Consider the following 14,995-nt stretch of genomic DNA (forward strand, 5'->3'; position numbering starts at 1 on the left):
GCATGTTTGCCCTACCCAGAAGGTACGCACATTATGTAAATGGTTCTTCTATGTGTGTTTTAATTTGTTAGGTTAGTATCGGTTTGGATAGCTTAGCTTTCGTTTGTTTAGATTAACTCTGATTTGTTGTAAGTAGTTTCGAATTAGTATCGGTTTGGATAGCTTAGCTTTCGTTTGTTTAGATTAGCTTTGATTTGTTGTGAGTAGTTTCAAATTTCTTAGGTTAGTTTCAGTAAAGAAACTGGGTTATTTACTACAGTTTCAATTTTTGTAGGTTAATTTCTATTCTAAAAAAAATTAGAAATAACATAAGATAAAGTAACTTAAGCTAAAGAAACTAAATCAAAACTAGCCTTAGTTCTTATTCTAAAGCAACTGAAGCAAAGAAACCAAAATTGACCTCAAGGAACCAAACGAACTAAAGCCAATCCAACAAAAACTAATCAAACTAAACTAACCTAAGTGAACTAAAGAAACTAAAATCAAATCTAACTCAAAGAAACAACATAAACTTGAGAAAATAAAAATTAATATGAGCAAACAAAATCTAACCTAAACAAATCAAAATTAACTTAAAGAAACACCTAAACTGTAAGTTAATTCAAAACTCATTTGTTATAAATTTAAGATTCTAAAACTGCTTTATAAATAAATATATATGCTTATTTCAAAGCATAGTCGCTTTAGTAATATATTTTTGTTAACTTATAACAAAATATATAACTTATAACAAAAATATAATAATGTTAAGTTCAAAATGTGTGACAGAAGTAGTAACTATCAAAGTGCTTTTGTTCTGTTGTTGAAATGTGAAAGCTTTAGTGTAATTTATTATTACAATCTTACCATGTATTCCATAGTCTGCCATAAGACAAAGTATACTGATCAATTATAATATAAAATATATAATTGAATTTATTTCACAAATGTGATTGCAATTGCATATCAAACAAACACTAGAGATAACAAAAGGTGTAGAAGAAAAACATTCTTAAAATTTAAATACACTGACTTAATTAAGTTACAGTTCAGTAGCTATACATGATTCCTTAACCCTTAAATTGGCAATGTATCCTATAGGATACAACAGATTAATAGGCTATAGGCCTATGCTATAATTTCAATAGAACAATAGATAAAATGGTAGGAAAATTAAAATTTCACAATACTATAATATTGCACAAGATATAAAATATGGATATTGCGACAGTTGTTTTCTTTACAGTCCGACACGGCTTAATAAACTAGTGTGAAAAATGAAGTTAAGATGGTGAATGACCCATTTAAGGCGGCTAACACCAACTGTTCAATCAACTCTTTGGAAGTTTCTGTAGCCTTCAGGAAGCGCTGAGTTGCAAGTGGGATCAATGAGCTTTGGACTGTCGTATTTTTCCTTGTAGTATGGGATAGTTGGCATATAATACCAGTCTTCTCAGCGTTAACTTCTTCTGGTTGATTAGCATGGGACTCGAACCGCACGGTAGAATCAATAATGATGGCGACAGAAGAATCAGGTGTATGGCTATCATGTCAATACATCTGATGCTACCGTTTTAGGCAATTCCATGGACTTCCTCATATATCATGAAGCCTTTTTGAAGAAAAGCATTGGCTATTAAGCTTCTTATGCGGCATTGTCTGGCGTTACGCAGAGATTCCCCAAAAGGGCAAGATCCCAGAACATGAGCAAGGGTTTCTGGCTCGCTCAGGTAACGCCTACAGCGGTATGTGTCCTGAGATCTGCTCGGTACAGTTCTGACTGCACACACATTAGCTGTCAAAATAGGAGCATGAGACTCTTCGACTCAAAGTTGAAACTAATATTTTGTCGCAATTTTGCTTTGGAAAAGAGTCAGTTTGATTCCAGTAGCCACTTTTAACGCAAGATTTTAGTGGTTTAAAGGACGTTTTGAAGCCAAATCATGACAGTTATATGTAAAGTTATATTTGAAGAATGCATGGACACAGTAAGCTCATTTTCGTTATTGGGTGAACAAGAGACGTTTTGAAAATGAGCTCCTCGAGTATTTATTTTGTGTATTTAATTCGTTGCTGACAAAAATTATAATTTATATTACTACACTATATTCATATGTTCTGACTTCTTAAACATTTCTATAAGACTTTTGAAGGAAATACAATTTAACTAAAGGTTCAGTCTCATAAAATGACATAGTTAGCACATAATAAGATATTTGGCAGTTACAGATCTACATTCCAATAAGTGTCGAACTGTCAATCTAACACTAGTTTCTAATTTAGCTCGCAGTTAAAAATTTACCTATTTATGTTTCAGAGTACTTACTTTTAAACATCCTATACAATGTTTCGTTCTACATAGCAAGGACAGCTGAAAGATCAGCGCTGTAGTAAATAAAGTTGTCTCAGGGCTGTAAGCAAACACAGAGCTCGGAAGGCGTATAGGGAAGTAAGCAATAAAGCCCTGCACATTCTTTACTTCCGCACTAGATGGATGAGATAGTCCATCTTCATGCTCCAGTTTCTTTATAACCGGGAAGAGCTTCCGGTACTCTTTAAGTGAGGGAGGCATAAAACTACCTATCCTGGGCGTGATGGTGGAGAAAATTTAAGTCTTTCTGAAATGAAACCTGGTTCTCCCGTTTCGATTATTCACTCTCTAGTATTTTAAAGCATCGTCCCAAATGCAAATATACTGTATATTATGCCTAGTTCATATTGATTCTGTAACACAAGTTCTACTTTAGATTCTTCTAGTGTCAAAGAGAGGACACTTAACATTTACATAAAGTTGAAACAAGTAGTGAAAGTATAATACTACTGTTCTAACATTGGTTTTTCTAGTGTTGAGTACAAAATACTTAATGTTAACTTAGTAGAAAAAAATACTTTGTACGAAATTATTCCAGGGTTCTAACGGGCAGTAAGAATTGTCAATACAAATCTGTACTAGGTTTTATCTAGTGTTAAATATGAAAAAGGATTTCATGCGAACTTATTCCAGGGTTCTAATGAATAATGCAGAAATTTGATCCGAAGAAATGTAAGACTAAAGTTTATTTGCAAAACTAAAAGTTACATTTGTTCGGATGAAATTTATACACATTTAAACGGCAAAACTAAAATTCTTTCAATAATTTATCATAATACACTGTTCTCTTAAACTTAGTGTGAATATTGGAAATTACATCAATAACGTTCCCAAAACATGCTGTGAAATGTTTGATATAAAAAATGTATCTCGAAAAGGAAGCAAATCGAGCAAAATTGTATTCAACTTGTTTTGAAATATCTACAAAATAGCCCCCTTAATTAATGACATTACGTACTGTTGTTAATCCTGTATATTACTTTTTAATTAGCCCTTATTACAGATTCAAGTGAATATTCGTTCTTGACCTAAAAATAAATAAATAATTCTATCATAACTAATAAACAGTCGATTATATATCAGTAGAATCTATTAGTTTATTAATTTTCGTCGAAATCATACTAGTTAATATATGTTATATTACCTTCTTCTTCTTTCCCTTAGCTTAACCTCTCCCTTTTAGGTATTATATTACCAAAGTTATAAAAACGAAACATTTAAATGTTTACGAGATTCATAATAAGTATTAGTTATTAAGAAAGCTCTTCAAACAAATTAACAAATAAAGATTCAACCGCTACCACATGTTCGAAATCATATTCATATTTGAAACGTGAATTGCAGAAACTCTACATGTCCATTTGAATAATTTTTTCAGGCGGCACAAAAAATGGTTATCTCCAAAATCATTTGGTATTTTGAAGTGACTATTTTTTTATTAAAAAATAAAAATAAGTTCAAGTATTTGACATATATGAACCTTTAATTTTTTCTTTAGTAATTTCTTGAAAAAAATTTTGAATTGCCTGGACATGTGGGGTTTCTAATTCACGACTAGTAACAATCACTTCACTTCTTTAAAACAATTTTTTGATGAAGAAGACGGAAAAGAACAAATTGTTTATCTTATAAAGAACTTTGAATATAAATGTAAGTTATATTTAATTGGAAAAAGTACACAAACATACAAAAATGCAAAATTGTGTGAATAGTATATTTAATTATTCACATTCTTTTAAGTCTATAAAAAAAAGAAGAAAAGCACACTGATTTGTTTTTTTTTTTTTTTTTTTTTTTTAATTTCTAAAAATTTCCACATGCCCTGAATTTGTGGTGTTCCTGCGATTTCCTACAATTCACTGTAACTTATTGCCGCTGTAAAATATACACTTAGGCCTAGCATTGAACGTGTGGGATTTGTGCACCACATGAAAGATCTATGTATGAATATTACAACCATACGAAAACTGAATTTGAGAAAAATTGTGAACATGTGATCATATTTCAAGGAAAGTAGACCACGTGAGACGGGGCAGACGGATTTCATTTTATCATGCTTCGTATATGTCAACATAAGCACGACCACCACCTAGTATTACAGCCCTGTACACTAACAAGCCGAAAGGGAAAGTAAATTACTCCCCCCGTCTCTGTTTTACGAGCAAAACTAGTTACATTCACTGTCACGTATTTGTAGTTGAATTAGTGGCGGAATTCATATCTTTAATCACTCACAATTTTTGTCCATATTTCATGGAAGAAGACAGTGACTACAAAATAAACGGTTTTATGTGTTTTTTTTTTTTTTACCTTCGGAAACTCGAGCGCACTGAAAATGAAAATACTTCTTTAGCCCCCTTTATTATACAGTGCTACTGAGGGTGGTCGGAATTTTCTGCTTGTTAATAATTTATGTTCGGTTCATAAGATGTAAATGAAAGTCTGAGAAACCAAATTAGATGAAAATCTAAGAGGCTTGAACGAATATCACAAGATCAACAATTCTTCTTGAATGTTAAAGATAGGATCAACTCCCCTTAATAAATACGATTAATTTTGTACTGTTGCTAACATCAGTGTTTTCACCTAATGCAAGCGAAAACCACGAAGGACATTTTTATGTTTATTTCCAATTGACTTTCAGTATTAAACGCCATTTATTCTATACTGCTACTAAAGTGTTAAATAAATTTAGTTCCTCAGAGCATATTTCGTAGGTTGCTACAATGAGGCAGTTTTTAAGAAAGTCACTCCTCACATAAGGGTTTCGTATTTGAGGAATATGAAGAGTGTATGTGTGTGTATTATTTTCTAGTGTTGATGAAGTAGGTTTAAAGTTACCTTAGTTGACTAGTATCGACCTGAGGTCATCTTCAGAACTGGATTGTCTTCTGTTGTTTTTCGTCCCTTGTGGGGACGCGAAGACCATCCAGTTTTGAAGATAGCTCCCAGGCCGAAACTAGTCAACTAAGGTGACTTTAAACCTACTTCTTTACCACGAGAAAGTAATACATGCATACATGCATACATGCATACATACAGACATGCATACATGCATACATACATACATACATACATACATACATACATACATACATACATACATACATACATACATACATACATACATACATACATACACTTTATATTCCTCAGTGATATAGTGTTAAAAGTTGTGTAATCAAGTCGTATAATTTCATATTTGTTGGACTTTGCTGTAAAATTCGGTAACTAAGCTTATTAGTTATCACTTACGTTTCAGCCCTTCTAGCTACGTTATTCGCGTCTCTCCTAAAGACAATCATGATAATTATTATTTCAGCATATTCATACAGATAGTCTAAAATTCCCTCGTGCATTTAAGTCTCTTACAGGCTCAGACTTGTATGTCACATATCTGGCACTATAGTATCCTTCCTGAAAGAAAAAAATATTCTAGTTATTACACCTTACAGAAATTGTAGCGCGATCTAGGCTACTTTCCGTGATGACCCTGCCTTATACAAGCCGTCACTGATCAATGCTTACGTTACTGTCTACTCTTGCTGGACCAAAACATTACTGTCTTAGAGAAGAAAAGTGAAGTGGGGAGTTAAGAGGTAGTCGGTGACGACTCATTTCATGTATTAATGCCTAGGGCAAATACAGCACAGAATAGGATACACACCCAGTCTTTGTTAAAGTAAATCAATTTTCATTTTCCTGTCGGGAGTCGAACTCAGTTTCGTTGAATTTGTAGCCGAACCAAAGTGAAGGACTATTCAGTTCATTTACATCTTACCTGCTCCCTTTAACAGATACGAGTAATAGGCTCTGTGCTTACAATATCAGTACAACGCCCCTGTTTCCTTATCTCCGACGCACTCATTCACTAAATTTGATGCGTGGGCGTTTAGTAATTTAGCGGATTTCGCACTGAACTTCAGTGACGTTGGTAACCCTGGTTTTTCATCTTTCTCACTCCTTTGGGGGAGGGTAAAGGGTGAAGGGAGGGATGTTCTTTCTCGTCCGTATAGCTCTTCCTGGTTTTTCCTCTGGTGTATGATCGAACCTGAGCGTCAGGGTGAGCGAGTGAGAAAGACAGACAGAGAGAGGGAGAGGGTGTTTGTGTGGGAGAGGGGAGGTAACGACGGCAACGACGACTAGCGTGTATGACGTCACATCCCGGTCGGTCTGTGGGGTCGGTCCGTAGGCTGGTCTATGTAGTTCAGGTCTCTGAGGTTGATGCGTTCAGTCAAGGCGAGTTTTTGAAGTAGTTTAATACACAAATAGCTACATCCGTCGCGGCGTCCCCACATTTCTTTACCCACGCCGTCTACAGCGTCGGGCGACTTCTCTGCCACTCCTCAAGTGGTTTCCTTCTCATCACGACAAGCAATAAAAGGAAAGGCTATATAAAAGACAGGATACTGTTCATCCAAAAATAGCGAGAAATTTGGTGAAGGTGTTAACCAATTTTTTATTCCAATTTATATTTATACTGTGATGTGTACCTAAAAGTTTATTAAACTAGCATAGAAATTTTTTAAATTTGTGGACAATATTTATCAGTATTCATATCAATTTTTAGCAGTTATATATTGGACAAAAATCAAAATATCACCTAATAATTTGCACAACATTTTGTAACCTCGTACTCAACGAGAACGTAATTTCACATATCGTGGAAATAATATATACTATAATTTATTTTATATAATAATAATCATCGATAAACCTGAATAATATTAAATTATTATTTCTTACAACAATTTAAGTCAGTGGAGTCAAATACCCATATGCAATTTTTTTCAAAGAGACAAACATTTTAGTATAAATAGAGAACTGACTTAGCATTTAGCCTCAGAACGATTTTCAAGCGATATATAGAAAGCGGTGTTGTGGTACATTTTATTTTGAAACATAGTGCTAACTTAGTGCATGAGTTGTATAGTACATTCTGCTTCTTCAGTGAATGTTTGCTGTCATAACATTCTAGTCAGCGTATAGTGCATGGACTTAACAATTAAATGAAGACAATATCACCTTTTTCATCGACGATGGGAATTTTATAAACACTATAATAAATTATTGGTAAGTTCAATATATTACATTATATATTTAATTTAGCAACTACTTTATTGTATTCATAATAACCTAATTTTGTGTTGCCATTTATGCATGAAGATTTAAAGACAGTACTGCTCTTAGAAATTCATCAAATCATAGTAATAGTACTGCTTTAATTAGGATAAATGCTATTTTCTCTGGCGAAAATGTGAGTATTGTATGCTAATCATAACCTCTAATGTTTCAGCATGATAATATGTGCACATCATATAAGTAAACTCATTTATAGGTATTTATTAATATGTAGAATAGTGCTACAAACTCGTATAATAGGCCAAACGAAAAAATTGTATAATGTTGTAAATGTAACTATAACCTATACATCAACTACACCTATCAATCCGCGAGGAGTGACGTCATACATGGAGAAGTGGTCTGTAGCTGTCAGCAAAAACCACGCCTACCTCTCGGAACAGGTGCCCACAATGTACGATGCAAACTAACACACATCTGCGGTCAATAATTCAAACAATACCGTGAATGTTTAAAAGGTGTTTTATATTATTAAGGAAATCTAGGATATCAAATTACAGTAGTTTTCATATACGTACGTGTAACTCATGTTTTATACATATGATGATCATCGGAGTGCTAACATAGAACTCGTGGTTGTCTTTGAGTCGGTCATACAACTTTAATGTTTATTTTCTGTGCCTGTTCGATATTTTTGATGATGTCCTGAACGGAGAATCATTGTTGGACTAAACCCACATCTTACCATGTGCTTCTAATTAACGTTAGGTTTAAAATTCTCCCAGAATCAGACATTTTCAAAAATGAATAAAACATAAGAATTCAAAAAATATTTTACTGTTAAATAGGATAATTAAATAGTGATATCCGAAAAAATATACTAATGTAAACTATTTCATTGACGATTGATTACATTGCATGACATTAATTAGGAATTAATGCAGTCTATCAAAACAGCATTATCACACAACCATTCATATCCGTCTCGGAGGAAATTTTTTTTTAGAAAAAGAACTGCAAAATGAAATAATTGTTACAAATTACTAAATACTTCGTGGCAATTTTTAAAAACAATTTCTATAGAATTGCTTCTATATATATAAAGCAACAATGCATTTTATATTCATATAATATTATCGTTCTTTCTTGAATATTTTATATTTTTGTTTGGAAATTGCTAATTTATAAGGTACAGCACAATTTCATAATTTATTTAGCCTCTTTTACGTATTATAGGAATCATATCATGGAATCTTTCTTCTGAACCCATGTAATCGTACTATTTATAGGTCTTTTGTATAATCTGTATGTGTTTTTTGTTCTTCTGTGTATAATTTACAAATTCTAATACGAATCAGAGCTTCAAGTATTATTGTTGTTATTATTAATATTATTATTGTTATTGATATTAATATTATTATTATTATTATTATTATTATTATCGCTGTTTGATATATGAATATTGTTGTTGTTTAGTCAATTGTCCGAAGACAAGTCTGAACCTCACAAGTGATACCAACAAGCCACCACTTATGAGACAACTAGGCTAGGAGATAATGGGGTAGAGTGGCCAGTTCCTTTCCCCCTCCATTGCATACATCGCCAAATAGCTACATATTATTACACTAGTCAAACTTCAGATGCATACAAACATTTGTTCTTCCTCTGACACATATAGTCAAGTGAGATGTACTGTCTGATAATACATGTACATATCAGCCAGAACCTCGATCAGAGGTAATGTTAATATTAGTACCTAATAAATAATAAATACATTATTATTGTCTAAATATTCTTAGTGATGCAAGTTTTAATGCCCTTAGAAACATGGTATAGTACTAAACATCTACGAAAAACTACATTGCTTTACGTGAACAAAACATTAAAAGGAAAGAAATATTATTTTACACAGGATAAATAATTCTCTGTGGGATATGTATTATTCATAAATGCTAAGTCCTTCTCATATTTTAGTAATAGTGAATTAAATTGTATAGAGGTGTTTATATAAACACCATAAAGCTGAACACATTTTTTTCAAGGTGTGATCCCATTTAGTAGATATCTGTAGTTCGTGTTGTTTCAGTGGTTTCTGATGTTCTCATATTTTCCTTTCCACTTGATTTGTAATGGAGCGTACACTTGGGAATACGACCCTCTTCCATTCCGATTAAATATTGAAACAATTCTATCTGTTGTTCTTGTTTCTTTAAGATGAATTAATTATTCTAAGTTATTTCTCTTGTTCTAACTTTTCTTTCTGTGACGTAGTGTTAAAACTACAAAAGCTAAAGAAATACATTTTAATAGATTTAATTCCATTGTGGTTGGTTTCGTTGATGTATAGACCTCCGTAAATTAAGACTAAAGCTAACCTAATAATCGCTATCATTCTTTCACTGTGAATATCTGTAAAACCTAAATCAATTATTCACAAAAAGGGGCAGCGAACAAATTATTATTATTATTATTATTATTATTATTATTATTATTATTATTATTATTATTATTATTATTATTATTATTATTATTATTATTTAAAAGCTTTTTTATGAATATTTTTTGTTAAATATAAACATAATGAAGTTGTTTTATGTTTAAATTGATACAAAACTTCACATTACTGTTTTGCATGTTCTACCGTTACATCATAGCTTGTGCGAGGGGAATGTAATAAAATAATGTGAGGAAGAGGGGGCCTAATCATTAAAAATATTGAGAAACACCTACCTGAACGATAAATAGATCGCCAAGCTCGATTTGCTCATTTCCTTCAGAACGTCTCTCCCAAATACACCAACGAACTAAATGCATATAAACAAAGTTAACATACGGAGTTGCGCTCGGGACTGAGTTCGGTTCCCGCTGAGGCTTATTATCTGGTTGTTTTTTTTTCAAGGTTTTCCCAACCGTAAGGCGAATGTCAGGTAATCTGTGGCGAATCCTTGGCCTCATCTCACTATCACCAATTCCATCGACACTAAATAACCAGTAGTTGACACAGCGTCGTTAAATAACCAAGTAAAAAGCCGAAGCTAAATCAAACTTTAAACGAAACTAATTACCGGATTGTTTTAATTTAACAATGTTACGGTAATTATGTTGGGTATTAATTAAAGTTTGTTGGTATGTTTGGGAAACACACTTTCTATTAAATTATCCTCGATTTTCTGGATACAGAGTCAATTGGCTACAATATTACCATGACAAATTATAGAACCTCTAAACGTTTTATAATGTCAATGAAACTGCATTAATGACATAATTATTTTCTTTCTGTTATTATTGTTACATTTAGCACACGAAGCGTGTGTGTTTCTTTTCTTTTTGTTTGTGTGCGTAAAGCTATAAAACTTTTATTGCGAATTCCAATGCATTTTTGAATATTAAGCATCAGGTTTAAATATCACAAAGCGAGCATTTACTTTTGTTCTGCACGCAGTACTTCGCTATCTCAGTTTTTTATGGTGCAATAATTAGAAGTGCGTGGATAGTGCCCTAGAAAAGCAGTCCACATGTCAAGGCAATGTAAGAAATGACCAACCCTTTTGTAACTTGGCGAATGTAGGACAAGAGAGTCAGCACAATTTCAATTGTTTTGACTGGAAAGGAAAAGAGAATCCCCACCCCCCCTCTGTCTCTTCCATCCTTGGCACTATTTCAAATTTCATTCGAGCCAGTGATATGAAGACACAGTTCTTATCGAAATCCAATATCGGACAAAGATTATTAATGAAAAAGTACTTCTACTCCATGCATATTATTTAACAATAACCGCAAATGAGTACCGTTACTGAAATCTTAATACTATTGATCTAAATCTAGATATTTCATGTTTCCTAGAAACATATTTTATATATCTACAGAATTCCTATCAAGCCCTTATTTGTTTCTAATATTTATTATTATTATTATTATTATTATTATTATTATTATTATTATTAGTATTATTACTATTACTATTACTATTAGTATTCAATGTTTAATTCTGTATTATTATTGTATCACTAGTGTTGCGCTATTGACCAGCACATTAATATTATAATAAATTTATTATTATTATTATTATTATTATTATATTATTATTCATAATAACAGTAATAATAATATAGCAAATTCTGCGATAATACACTCAGGGACAAAAAAAAACCGGACACTTCTATATTTGCTTGTATTTTGTTGCCAATTATTTCAAAATGAAACAAAACCCATTTAAACAAAATAATGTTTCATTTAGCACCTTATACGACAACATTTGAAAAAAAAAATCTCTGATGAGAAAATTTACAAAAAATTACAAAGGGCGTATAACTATGGCATTGTTTGATCTAACTGTTTTTTTTTTCATTTTATGGTGCCTTAAACATTAAAAACTCTTTTTAGTAACGGGTATTACCCCCTCTGGCTTGAATAACTGCATCCATACGTCTTGGCATGCTCTCAATTTGGTTAGCAATGTCTTCTTGAGGAATAAGTTCCCATTCTTCGCCAAGTGCTCGCCTCAACTCTTGTAACGATTCTGGTCTCAGTCGTCTATTCTTAACACGCCGTCCCAGCATGTTCCACACGTGTTCAATTGGGTTCATGTCTGGACTACTTGCTGGCCATGGAAGAAAATGGATTCCCACTTCTTGGAGATAATCTCCGACCGCATGGGCAATATGCGGCCGTGCATTATCATGCATTAAAACAAAAGTATCGCCTACAAATTGGCCAAATGGCACAACATGATCAGCCAAACATTCATTTATATACTTATCAGCTGTTAGTCTTCCATTTTCAACAAAAACCAACTCTGTACGAGCATCCGTACACACTCCTGCCCAAACCATCACTCCACCACCTCCATATGGCACATTTTCGGAAATGCAACACTGTGAAAATCGTTCTCCCCTCCTTCTCCAAACTCTTTCACGTCCATCAGGTGAGCACAGATTGAAACGGGACTCATCGGTGAACAGAACACAGCTCCACTGTCCATCTCCAATCCCTGTGATCATTTGCAAAACGCAGTCGTTCAACTCGATGCTTCCTGAGAAGTCTGGGACCAGTTGCAGGTCTACTTGATATCAGTCCACTTGCTTTCAACCTCCTTCTAACTGTTTTGGCCGAAATTGGGCGTCCATGCATGTTAACCAATTGCTGGGCTACACTAGTAGCTGGCAGGTTGCGCTCCCTAAGAACTCTCAACACCATATACCTGTCTTCATTTGGATTTGTAGCTCTTGGACGACCCGAACCTGGTCTTCTGGTATATTCTAGGGTCTCTCTATACCGTTTTATGGCATCGTGGGTTGTGCTTCCAGCCATATTCATAACATTTTCAATGTAACGTACACTGCGTCCATCATCGTAAAGGGCTACAGCTCGAGCCACATCTTCAAGTCGCATCTTGTTTTAAGACAAATGTTACAACCCTACTTAAACTCAGAAAATGTAAAAATAAAGAAATAACGAATGATAACAATAATGAAGCACAAAATGGTTGAGACAAAATTGTTATAGCTGAGACTCCGAAAGCAAAATTGGAATATTTGGTTGTAATGGCTTGTTTATAAAACAAAAAACAATCAACAATGTATACACGTCTCCATAACAACAGATGGCTACCATAATATTGTATGAGAAGATAATGTTTTGCAAAATACCAGCAAATATTAAAGTGTCCGTTTTTTTTTTGTCCCTGAGTGTATTATGGAATAAAATTGTTTTATCATATATCTTGAATTAAATGATTAACATATTCTTCAAGTTTAAATTAAATAGTTCAGACAAATGTCCTTCAGATCTGTGATCTTCTGTAATATAATCAATAACGAAATTTTCTGTCGTTACGTATAAACGTAATCATTCTTGTTAGGCTACACAGATTCTAATTTTGCACGTATTTTTCTCAGAATAGTCTTCTGTTTCTCACAAATACTTTCACAGTTGTATCGTTAGCAACATTCGAGGAAGGAAAAAATTATATTTTAATATAAGTTTACTATGAAAGTTTTTAACTAGTGTATCCAATATAAAGGGGAAAAAATTAATTGTGCTAACTTTGTGTGAAATTTAATATAAAAATAGTTTCAGATTGCGGACTGCATATTGGAAAACTATGAAACATTTGAATTAGGATTTTTTCAATAAAAATATATTTGAATTTGTTAATATAATTCGGTGTTAAATTATTGTTTTGAAGGTTTCACAACTACTATCATACTAATTTCCCAACTCTCAGATATCTCAGAAATTTCGTAATAACTTGCTATGGCACTTCTTTATCTCTTCTGCACAGTTCTGTAAAGTTTTGATGTCACACTACATAAATAATCATTCTAGCATTATATTTTCGGATGTAAATTACAAATACATAATTTCCATTTTAAGGTTCAGCTTTATGACACTATTACCTCGATATTTTCAACGTAAAATTGGCTTAACTGTAGATGGTGTGTGGTAATTATTTACCTCATTTCAACGCAGAAGTTATTCAAAGGCAGTGTAACGATTAAGGAATACCGAAGTGAGAAAATGGTAGGAGAATTGACCTTATTTTGTGTCATAATGATTTTGTCCACTCTTGATTTCATAGAATCTATCTGGGATTGATTCCGGTCGCTATGAAAAGAAACTTCTGCTGGCTAAGCTACGGCTAAGCCTCCGAATAATATTGTGTGTCCGATTCTATATTGAAAGACATTAAATTAAATGATTATAATTATTTATTCTTATAACACTAACGAAAATCCTAAAGAAAAGAATTTAATCTCCTGGCATGAGTTTGCCTACTTCTGTACTGAGAGAATATTGCATAATCAGAAAGAAACTTAAATACTCAATGTTACTTACTTTCTTACTTTACTTACTTACTTACTTACTGGCTTTTAAGGAACCCGGAGGTTCATTGCCGCCCTTACATAAGCCCGCCATTGGTCCCTATCCTGAGCAAGATTAATCCAGTCTCTACCACCATATCCCACTTCCCTCAAATCCATTTTAATATTATCTTCCCACCTACGTCTCGGCCTCCCCAAAGGTTTTTTTCCCTCCGGCCTCCCAATTAACACTCTATATGCATTTCTGGATTCGCCCATACGTGCTACATGTCCTGTCCATCTCAAACGTCTGGATTTTATGTTCCTAATTATGTCAGGGGAAGAATACAATGCGTGCAGCTCTGCGTTGTGTAATTTTCTCCATTCTCCTGTAACTTCATCCCTCTTAGCCCTAAATATTTTCCTAAGAACCTTATTCTCAAACACCCTTAATCTGTGTTCCTCTCTCAAAGTGAGAGTTCAAGTTTCCCAACCATACAGAACAACCGGTAATATAACTGTTTTATAAATTCTGACTTTCAGATTTTTTGACAGAAGACTAGATGACAAAAGCTTCTCAACCGAATAACACGCATTTCCCATATTTATTCTGCGTTTAATTTCCTCCCGAGTGTCATTTATATTTGTTACTGTTGCTCCAAGATATTTGAATTTTTCTACCTCTTCGAAAGATAAATCTCCAATTTGTATAGTTCCATTTCGTACAATATATTTCGTGCTCAATGTTACTTGGACAAAA

At 33.2% G+C, this 14,995-nt stretch overlaps 1 protein-coding gene across 4 annotated transcripts in view; it reads left to right on the plus strand.

The window, feature by feature from the left end:
- LOC138694683 (GTP-binding protein Di-Ras2) overlaps positions 1 to 14,995 on the plus strand; it is a 196,508-nt gene that overhangs the window by 104,879 nt on the left and 76,634 nt on the right. Inside the window, exons 1-2 of one of the 4 annotated variants that reach the window (XM_069818662.1) lie at positions 6,550 to 6,794; positions 7,302 to 7,423. The exons of 2 other annotated variants lie outside the window; for them this stretch is intronic. The gene's annotated coding sequence lies outside the window, so the exon portion shown is untranslated. Of the gene's footprint in view, positions 1 to 6,549; positions 6,795 to 7,301; positions 7,424 to 14,995 lie in introns of those variants that run through there. One more of the 4 variants, XM_069818663.1, reaches the window with a different exon arrangement.

This window comes from Periplaneta americana, chromosome 2, assembly GCF_040183065.1.
Source record: "Periplaneta americana isolate PAMFEO1 chromosome 2, P.americana_PAMFEO1_priV1, whole genome shotgun sequence".
Taxonomy (NCBI): domain Eukaryota; kingdom Metazoa; phylum Arthropoda; class Insecta; order Blattodea; family Blattidae; genus Periplaneta; species Periplaneta americana.